This window comes from Monodelphis domestica, chromosome 1 (assembly GCF_027887165.1).
Source record: "Monodelphis domestica isolate mMonDom1 chromosome 1, mMonDom1.pri, whole genome shotgun sequence".
Lineage (NCBI taxonomy): Eukaryota > Metazoa > Chordata > Mammalia > Didelphimorphia > Didelphidae > Monodelphis > Monodelphis domestica.
The window spans coordinates 462,364,398-462,375,571 of record NC_077227.1 but is presented as its reverse complement, the minus strand read 5'-3'; the positions used below and the strand labels follow the sequence as shown (position 1 = coordinate 462,375,571).

Below are 11,174 nucleotides of genomic sequence, written 5' to 3'. Positions count from 1 at the left end.
TCATTTACAAAAGTCCATTTACAAAAATGCAAATAAAGTTTCCCCTGAGATTTAGTTCCTCCTTGTTCAAAGACCCTGTGCTTTTCATTCATCTCCCTTCCTGGCACCTAGTCGGTACTTCCTAAGTGCTTTCTGGTTTGTTTCTTTGCAACAATCCCTAACCTGTCTGGGTTGAACTCTTGTCCAAACTCCCAGCATCCAAGTCGAGGAAGTTTCAAATATTTCGGAGGGCTATGAGGCTCAGACTTTTCTCTTAATGCTGGTCCCCTGACATGTGCTTCACTATTTGTCTCCCTCCCAAAATGTCTCCTGAAATAATCTTGCCTCTTTCACGTTGTCCGAGTTCCTCCTGAGCAGAGTAACTTGTACTTGATCCCAATAGCATACATTATAATTTCCTGGTTTCTTATCCTCCTTCTAGAGCCTAAGTGCCATGAAGGCAGGGACGGTATCTTATCAGAAGCATTACCTCTGCCAGCCGGCTTGGACAGTGCTCTGAACACTGTACAGTAGATGTTTGATAAGAGTTTGGGGAAACGAAATTGCTGGAATGAACCTAAATCACCAATCCGTCTAGGTGCACAGAAGTGGGGATTTTGTTCTGTTTTGCTGTGTTTTTGTATCATGGAGCCTTTTGTCAGTCTGGTGAAACCTATAGACACCTCAGATGAAGGCTTTTAAATATAGAAGATAAAATAGGATTACTAAGGAAGCCAATTTTATTGAAATACGATGAGCAAAATATGTTCACAAACAAGTTCACAGAGCCTAGGTCAGAACCTGGGATTCGAAGAGTACCTCCGTGGTCTTCTGAGAGGCAGCCAAGGTTGTCCTTCCAGGACGAGGGAGCTGATGGATGCCCCATGTGCCCACATCCGGGAAATCCAAAGCCTCGGGTTTGGGAGATCCGTCCGCTCCAGTCCTGGGGGGCAGTGGAAAGACTGTGCTGTGGGTCAGTTGGCTCCTAGGAACGAACACAGCAAGCACTGAGCTCCAGCCTCCAGGGCAGGGACCCAGAGAAGAGGAGAGGACTGAGAAAGGGGGAGGGGGAAAGAACAAACAAAGTGGTAGTGTATACCGGGAGACTCTGGGGGAAGAGTGCAGACAGAACCGTGAGCTTGAGGTCCCGAAGGGAGCTCCCAGACAGGGCTGGGGAGTGTGTGAGCTCCGGGTTTCCCCGGGGGGGGGGGGGGGGGGGGGGAGAAAGCAGGTGGTGCAGGGAGTTTCTCAGGAGGAACCTGAGGGAGGGAGCGCAAAATCTGTGCCTTAGTGTATATCTCAGGAACAATAACAACAAACAGCGTTTATTTAGCATTTTAAGGTCTGAAAAGCACTTCACATTTCATCTGATCCTCGCAACTCTGAAAGGTAGGTATTATCTCCATTTTACAAATGAGGAAACTGAGGCTGAAATAAGCTACTTTAAATTTTTTTTCCCAGATTACATGTCAATATAATTTTAATTATCATTTTCTTTTTTAATTTAAAAATTTTTACCAGTTTCATGTAATAAATTTCCACACAAGTTTTCATAAGTTATATGATCGAATTTATGCCCCTCCCTCCCTTCCTTTCCCCTTCCCAGTGCTAGCAGGTGATTTGATCTGGATTATATATGTATTATGATGCAAACATATTCCCATGCTGTTCATTTTTGTGAGTGATCTTATAAAACCAAAATCCCCAAATATAAACTCAAATAAACAATTGAAAAATCTCATGCTTTGATCTACATTCTGACTCCAAGAGTTCTTTCTCTGGAGATGGATAGCATTCTTTGTCCTAAGTCCCTCAGAATTGTCCCAGATCACTAAGTCTATCATAGTTGATAGTTTCACAATAGTGTTGTGACCATGTACAATGTTCTCCCAGTTCTGCTTATTTCACTCTGCATCAGTTCATGGAGATCTTTCCATCTCTTTCTGAAATCATCCTGTTCATTATTCCTTACAGCACAATAGTATTCCATCCCCATCATGTACCACAATTTGTTCAGCCATTCCCCAATTTATGGACATTCCTATAATTTCCAAGTCTTTGCCACCACAAAAAAAAGTAACTATAAATATTTTTGTACAAGAAGGTCCTTTCCCCATTTCTTTAATCTCTCTGGGATGCAGACCCAGTGGTGGTTTTACTGGAAAGGATATGCATTGTTTTATAGCCTTGATCATCATTTCTGACATTTTGCCATTCATGTTCTCTCCCTTTCCTCAAGAAGACAGGGAATATGATATAGGTTGTATATATGTTATCATATAATACACATTTCCATGTTCATCATATTGTGAAAGAAGACCCATATCAATCAATAAAAATTCATGGAGGAAATAAAGTGAAAAACAGTTTGCTTCCATTGACATTCAGACTGGGTCTGTTGCTTCTAGGGTGATGGAGAGTCTTTTCATCACGAGTCCCTTGGAATTATCCTGGATCCTGGCATTGCTGAAAACAGCAAAGTCATTCAGAGTTGATCATCATACATTATTGCTGTTACTGTGTATAATATTCTCCTGGCTCTGCTCACTTCATTTTGTATCACTTCATATAAGTTTTTCCAGGTTGTTGTTGTTTTTTTTTGTCATCATCTTTTTCATCATTTCTTATGGCACAATAGTATTCCATTACAATCATTTACCATGAATTGTTCAATCATTCTTCCATTGATGAACATCCCTTTAAAATAGTTAAATGATGTATCCAGGGTCAGATAGCTAGTTAAGTTTCTGAGGCAAGATTTGAACTCAGGTCTTCCTGACTCAAAGTCCAGTACTCTGTATGTTGCAACACTTAGAAGGGCCCACAGTCTGCGATCCAGAGTCTATACCTTTCTACATAGCACACATAGATAAAGTTCCCTGGGGTTTAAGACACCAGACAGCTGGTGACACAGAGAATGGAACTCTGGGTCTGGAGTCAGGAAGATTTGAATTCAAACCTGGCTTCAAATACTTACTAGTTTTATGGCCTTGGGCAAGTCACTTGACCTCTGCTACCTAGTTTCCTTAACTATAAAATGGGGATAAGAGTAGCCCCTACCTTGTAGGGTTGTTGTGATGATCAAAAGAAATAATATTTGTATAATGCTTTGTACAGTGCCTCACACTTTGTAGATACTTACTCCCTTCCATCACTCCCCTTCCTGTTTGTCCAGAAAAAATAAAAATAAACAAAACAGATTTTTAATTCCTGAATCTGCAAGTGTTTTAGATTCACCTATAGGGTGAATGCCCAAGGCCTGGACCTATGTTACTGGCATGAGAAGGGGGATGAGGGGTAACTATACTTTACTCATCAATTTGCAGATGGACAGCATCAGAGAACCTTTCCAGCGTGGAGATGAATATAAATCCATTCTCACTTCATATAGAGCTGTCACATCTGGAGACCTCTACTTACCATGTTGGCAGGTGACTCCAAATTATGATCTTAAGTCTCAGGAGCTTAAGATCTCATACTTCATCTCACTTCAAAAGACTCATGATTTCACCAGTGTGGGAACGCGCTCAACAGACAGATATCACAACCTCTCCACTGCCTCAGTAGACATCCTCCCGAGTTGCCAAGTTCCAAAAATGTATTCCTTAGTGGCTGACCCTAAGGTAATGAGCCTCTCTGCACTTTGGAGAGACTCTTAAAAGACAGATGAAGCCTAAGACCTGCCAGAGTTATACTGGATCAGCTCACAGCTTCCAAAAACCCAGGGTCAAATATTGGACCTGGAGAAGAGATGAGGAAATGCCTCTCCTGACTTGTGGGAGAAGTAGGAGACTGTCAGTGTGCAATGTTGTTGGGGCTGCCAGATTGGTCAATGTGTTAGCTGATTTTCCTTAACTGTTTTTATCTTTGTTACAAAGGAACTCTCATTGGAGGATCAGGGAAGAGAACAGCCAGAAATAGCAAAAGACATGACAGAAGGAGAAGGAAGAGAAAGAGGAGAAAAAGAAGAACCCAAACAACGATGGGCTGGCTATTGGACAAACACATGAGACAAAAAGCCTTCAAACTATATCTAAATGGTTCCTTTTTCCTTTCTTTTTGCCCTTCCTAGAATGCATCCCCTCCTTACATTTGCCTCATGGAATTTCTCACTTTCTTCAAGACTCTGCTCAGGCAGCAGCACTTTCTAAGTGAAGCCTTTACTGATCCCTTTCACCCCCACAAAGAGCTGGAGGTCTCTTTCCCTAACTACCTTGTCTTTATTTTGTATTTATTCTAAATAGGCTTATTCCTTATATGTACACATTGCCTCTACCAATAAAACATGAGCTCTTTGAGATCAGGAACTGTTTTCATCTGTAACATATCCTTTCCTAGCACAATACCTGGTATATAGTAAGCACTTAGTAAATGTTTGATTCCAATCACATGGTTAACTGTAAACGTAAATGTAAACTGAGGCCAAGTTTCCACTCTGATATCTGTCTTCTGACAATAATTTAGCTTCATTTTGTCTCTTTTCTGAATTTACATGCATATAGACACACAAACACATAATGCACAAATATTTACTGAGCAGCTAATATGGTGCAAAGCACCACTACCAGCAAGAAATAGCCTTCCCTTTAGAGAAAAGAACTGCCCACCCATTTCCCATTCCATTGGTGGTCTCTAGCCAGAGCTGCTGAATTTAACAATTATTTGTGGGGAAGGTGGCTGAATCAGATGACCTCCTTCTAGAGTGGAACTCCCAATCCCTCCAGGATATAGGTGGAGTTGGCACAAATAAGTAGACCCTGTCCCTTTTGACTCCCTTTTCTTTCTTTCTTTTTTTAATTTTTCTCTCAAATTTTTATTGTTATGCAAAGCACACTTCCGTATTGGTCATTGTAAGTTTACACTCATACCTAACTAAAACCCCCAAATAAAACCATAAATACACTGATATGAAATATTACTTTGACAGTTCTTTCTCTGTGTCCCTTTTCTTTATTATCCATAGGTTTGTTGGTCTAGTCTAGGCTCATCTAAGAACCATTTGGTTGGAATCCTAAAGTTACTGGAAGCAGAGAATACTCCAAGAACTACCAGAAGACTTATGTACAGTGCTGAAGGTCCTCTATATTGAAAATTGTCAAGGCTCCATATCGATCACACTCAAGTCAACTAATAAACATGTATCAATCACTTACTATGCACTAGTTTTCTGAGAATATAGACAAAAAAAAAAAGGTAAGGGGGCGGTCCCTGCCCTCAGGAAGCTTATATTCAATTAGAGAAAGGGAACCTCTTCAAATACAAAGTCAATTCTCACCCTTAAACCTGGGAGTCTTTTTGGGTCCAGGAAGTCTCCCTCTAGAGAAATTTCTCCATTCCTGTATTTGTGTTTTTCCATATGCGTGTCTATAGGTGGATTTGCTCCTTGAGTGTTTGTGCGGGTGTGAGAGACAGAGATAGGAAGAGAAAAGAGAGTATTCCTCTGGGAGTGCACAGCTGTGGGCCAGGGTGCTTCCAGTTTGACAGAGCAGAGGCATTAGTGCATCCTGGGGGGAGTGTGTGTGTGTGTGTGTGTGTGTGTGTGTGTGTGTGTGTGTGTGTGTGTGTGTGTTTGGGGGGGGTTGTTCGTGTGTCGGAGTGTGTGAAGGCTTATGGAGGTGGATGTTTGGGTGGTTGTTGTATGAGTGTATATGTGTATGGGGGGGTGCCTTTTTTTTCCTTTTTCAGCCGAGAAGCGAGGGTTGCTGTGTGTATGTGTTTAAACCCTTCTCCAAGGCTATAGAGAAAGAGGCAGGAGATGGGAGTGGGCGGGGGCGCAGTTGCAGCTGTCTCCGAGCCCAATAATGCCTCCGCCAGTCCAGCACGACTGGAGCCAGTGGAGATGATGAAATCACTTTGAAGCCCGGGCAGACACAGATAGACCGACGGCCCGGGCTCCCTCACATCCAAGTGGGTTTATGAGGGAGATTTTAGCAGCACCAGGAACAGACCCTGGATTAGAGCTGCAGGCTTCAAAAGGAGCGGGCGCACAGGCGAGCCGAGGGCTGGAGTCGCTCTGGCTTAAAGGGGACGCTGTGTATTATAAATAGCCGCCTTCCTGGTCGCACATCTGTTCGAGGCACACACTTTCAGAGGCTCAGTTGGGTTCTTGCCCTTCTATTTCGGTGGCCTGTTGGGGGCTTGGGGAGGGAAAGGAGGTGAGGACGAAGAGGAAGAAAACTAGGCTGCTTTTAAACTCAATGTTAGCATGTATAGAAAAAAAGGGATTTTTTTTTTTTGTAAGTGGCAACATTATAAATACACCCGTTTAGTTTTAAGTTGGGGGAAGATTTCTCCCTTAGCACAAAAATTGTTTGGGAACTGAGAAGGCGACGGCTGAGCAATGCCCCATTGTTAGCACTCACACAAGCACACCATTACACACACACACACACACACACACACACACACACACACACACACACACACCACGTCGGTGCCACTACACTCGCCAATAAACAAGGAACTGATCTTAAAATAGAGGATTAATGATTAAAGAGGGCACGGGATTCTAGATGTTCTGGGTCCTGCTATCAGCTCGGGTACCTACTGCTATGGTGTTGCACCCAGCACCTCGCACGTGAGGAGGGATGAGAAATGACGGGAAAGAAAGCTTAGAGGCAGAATCCCAAGCCATGGGAACCCAATTCTCTTGGTGCCACTCAACGAATATGAGTCAAACACTCTGCATGGGATGTGTGGAGCTAATCCCGGACAGAGGAGGGTGAGGAGGAGAGCAGTCAGTGATCTCCTGGGTCCCTCCAGTTTCCACAAATTCCTAGCAGAGAGCCCTTTCCTCCCACACTCAGTCCCCTTCGGGGACTCCGCGTGCCTTTGGAATTTCATCCCACCCCCGCAGTGGAACTTTGGGTGTCCAGAGACATCTGGGGGAAAGGGGAGAGAGACCAGGGTCTGGGGGGAGGGAGGGGGCTCGTGCATTAACAGGGAGGCATGGAAGGGGTCCAGGGATTGGGGAGGGGGGAAGATGGGAATAGGGAAAGCAGAAGAGAGCAAAGACAGAGAAGTTAGGGCAATAGCCCTGGAGTAGAGAGACCGGATCTCCAGCCTGTTCACTCCTCGACTCGGCCCAGTGACGGCTCATTAATCACCCGGCACAGGGAGAGGGATTCAGGGCCCTCGGCGTCTCCTCCAATCGCCAGCCTGTTACCACAGAAACAACCTTTACCCTTCAGAGGCTTCAAAGGGTTTTTCTTCCCTCTCTCCCCTCCACCTCGAGTCTTTTTTTCCCCCTCTCATTTCTTTCTTTCTTTCTTTTTTTTTTTCCCAGGGAATGGCTGGCAGTGGAGCTTAGATCATGTGAAAAGAGAAGAGGAGATAGAGAACCCAGGGAGGGTAGAGAGGAAAAAGAAAGAGGAAGAGAGGGAGACGGGCAGAGCGAAAGAAAAGGCGGAAGGGAGAAGGGTAGGGAGAAAGAAGAGAAAGGGAAAAAGAAGAGGGAGAGAAAAAAAGCAGAGAGAAGGATAAAGCAGAGAGAGGGGGAAGGGGAGAGGTGAGAGAGGAGAAAAGAGAAAGAGAGAGAGACAGAGGAGAAAAGAAAGAGGGGTAGAGGCGAGGGGGGAGGAGAGAGAGAGAGAGAGAGAGAGAGAGAGAGAGAGAGAGAGAGAGAGAGAGAGAGAGAGAGAGAGAGAGAGAAGTTCCAATGGAGAGAGGGAAAGGAGAGAGAGATTGCAGCTACACAGTCAGAAAGCCAAGTGGAATCCCCATGCTCCCCACCTTTGACGGGCTTCTAAAAAGGAAAACAGCAAAAGGGAGGGCAAAATAAATGTAGTGGGGGAGAACTGGGAGGAGGGAGAGAAACTTGTGAAAATAAATATTTATATATTGAGAGTTTTTAAATCCTTTTTGCATTTCTGTAATAAATTATTCATCTGTGTATCTCACTCTCTCTCTCTCCTATCTGCTTAGGGAGCTACAAAGGGGATTTTTCCCCCTTTTTCTTCCTCCTCCTCTTTTCCATCCTAACAACATATTGCTAGGAATGGGGGGAGAGAGCAGAGGCAGCTCTGCTGCTGCCCCTAAGGTTAAAATAGCTTCAGGTTGGTTTGGGTTTGGGGGTTTTTTTCCCCCTTTAAAGAAGAATAATAAAATAAGTGAGTGAGAAGAGGATAAAAAACAACAACAACAACACACGTCCTTGGAAGTCTGGCACCACCAACCGGGACAGAGTAAATCTTCCTCTAGAGGAATCTGGGAAACTCTGGGGTTAGAGAGAAGATTCTGAAGACACACAAGCCCCTGAGGCAGCTCCAAACATAGCCAAGAGAGTACACAATAGCATGGCATGCATCCCACAGGTGCTCAGACTAACATCTGATGATGACAATGCTCAGTGCTGGCTGCAAGAAGACAGGAGATTTGGGTCTGGGAATGCTTGGTGCCCTCAAGCTGCTTATCTGTTGGCCAGCCTTCCTCTTTTGGCTGAGCTCTGCTAATTGACTAAGGCCATAGACTAGACCTCTGAGAGATAATATAGGAGATAGAGAGCTGACCTTGAATATCTGGGTTCCAGTCCCACCTCTTACACATACTGGCCGCCTGACCCCAGCAAGTCACTTAACTTAGTGCCCCCTAGGAAACACCTGCAGATTAAATTACAGAGGAAGAATTGGTCTGTTTCGGTAGGAGTTTATTTATCTGAGAGTTCTCTATCCCAAGGAAATCCCTGGTCAGTTCCCTATACCTAAAAAATCTGGTACTAGCCATCTCACAAAGCTGGGAAGAACAGCTAAACATTAAACAATGGAACAAGGTTCCAAAGAGATCTAGATAAACCAGAAGGGCATACTGAAACCAATCAGATTAAATAGAATTTGCAAAAATGTAAAGTCCTGCATTTAGGCTCAAAAAATCAACTGAACAGAGGATTGAGAGATTTGGCTCAATTCTTATAGAGAAAAAAAAATGCAATAGAGTTAGTGGACTGTAATCTCAATATTAGTGGCACCAAAAAGAAAAGCTAATGAAATCCAAGGCTGTATTAATAGAAATTTAATGTTCAGAAACAGAGGGAGATAAAAATTCTACCATAGTCAACCTATATCTGAAGTCTGTTCAGTTCTAGCAGCCTTATAAGAAAAGTGACAAGTTGTAATGTGTCTAGAGAAAAGTCAGGATAGTGAAGAATCTGGCCTACTGATGTTAATCTGGATCAGAAAAAGAACAAATGGATATAATATATGAGAGGAAGATCAAAGGGAAAACTCTCTAGGGTTATCTAAGTGGCTAGAGAGCTAGGCCTAGAGATGGAAGATCTGGGTTCAAATTTGGCCTTGCACACTTCCTAACTGTGTGACCCTGGGCAAGTCACTTAACCCCCATTGCCTAGCCCTTACTGCTCTTCTGCCTTGGACCAATACATGGTCTTGATCCTAAGACAGAAGGTAAGGGTTTTTTTAAAAAGAAACACTTTCTAACAACTAGAATAACAGCATTATATAGTGCTTACTATGTGCTAGACATTATGCTAAGCACTTTTCAATTATTACTTCATTTGACCCTCACAATAATCCTGGGCAGTAAGTGCTATTATTATCTTCCTTTGATGGTTGAGAATACTGAGATAGACAGAAGTTAAATTATTTGCTCTTGGTCACAAGATTAGTAAGTGTCTGAGTCCGGATTTGAACTTAGGTCTTCAGATCCAGTGCTCTATCTCTCCACCATGATGCAAGCTCACCATCACTGGAAATTTTTAAGATGATGTTGGGTGACTGACCATCTGTTCAGGAACTATAGAACGGATTTTTGGATAGGAACTTAAGGAGGCAATCTCTAAATTCCCTTCAACATTTAAGATTCTATAATTCCTCACTGATTTTGAGCCCCATATTAAAGACATTAAGTTTTGCAATCAATTCAAGGATTAGACCTTAATGGACTCCAATAGATTGGAAAGAGCCCCATCAGGTATCCCACATGACATAGTATGTGATGGATGATTATTGACATGGCATCTGTTCATTAAAATTAGAAGGGAAACAGCTAATTGAGGGGAAAAATATTTGTAGCAAATTTCTCGATGAAGGTCTGATTCCAAAGATATGTGAAGAATTGGTTCTAGTTGTATTAAAAACAGAAACCATTGACCAATAGATAAACGGTCAATGGATGTGAATAGCTCTCAGAAAAAGAAAACAGCTACTAACAGTCATAAAAATGCTCCAAATCACTAATAAGAGAAACACAAAATAAAACAACTGTGAGGTTCCACCTTACACCCATCAATTGACAGATGACAGAAAACAAAAGGGCAATTGTTGGAGAGGCAATGGAAAGACAGGCACACTAATACATATTGGAGGAGCTGTGAATTTGTCTGTTCATTCTGGGAAGCAGTTTGGAACTATATCCAAAAAGTCACTAAATTCTACCTACCCTTTGAACCAACAGTACCACTTGTAGACGTTTGTTACAAAGAAACTAAAGAAAAGTAGGAAGGACCCACATGCATGAAAATAATAATAGATGAACTTTTTGTTGTGGTAAAGAATTGAAAACTTGGGGGGTGCCCATCATCTGAAGAATGGCTAAACAAATCATGGGATCTGAATGTAATAGTACATCATTGTGCTATAAGAAATTATAAAAGGAATTGATTCAGAGAAACCTGGGAAGACGTGAAATAATGCAAAATAAAGTGTGCAGAAAGATAAGAATAACTTATATAATAACTACAACCTTGTAAAGAAAAACTGCTTTGAAAGACTTGAGAACTCTGCTCAGTTCAATGATCACCACTTCATCAGAGGACTGATTATGAAACATCTTGCCCATCATTTGACAGAAAGGTGGGGGAGCTGAGGGGACAAATCCAGACAATGCATTTTCAGACACAGCCAATGCATGGATTTTTTAAAATATACTTATCTATTACAGAAGAGGTTTTGAGAGATATAGGCAGGTTCATAAAAGGTTCATAAAAGATTCCAAAATAAAAAGGGAGGGACTGAAGGAAGGAAGAAGAGAAAGAGAGGAGGAAAGGAAGAAAAGACATAAGGGAAAGGAAAGAAAGAAGGGATAAAGGGAAGAAAGAAGAGAGAGAAGGAAGAAGGAAGGAAAAAGGAGAGAAGGAAGGAAAGAAAGAAGGAAGCAAGCAAAAAAGGAAAAAATATCCACTCGAGCTAGGCTATAAAAAGAGGCGATACCTAGCAACAGCAATGTACCTTGGACAAGAGCTA

At 42.6% G+C, this 11,174-nt stretch overlaps 1 long non-coding RNA gene across 1 annotated transcript; it reads left to right on the top strand.

Annotated features, from left to right (window-relative positions):
- Positions 1-966: 966 nt before the first annotated feature.
- On the top strand, positions 967-4,277 carry LOC130453674 (uncharacterized). Its single transcript, XR_008911156.1, has 2 exons — positions 967-1,368; positions 3,306-4,277. It is a non-coding gene; the product is annotated as an uncharacterized LOC130453674 (long non-coding RNA).
- The last annotated feature ends 6,897 nt before the right edge of the window (positions 4,278-11,174 follow it).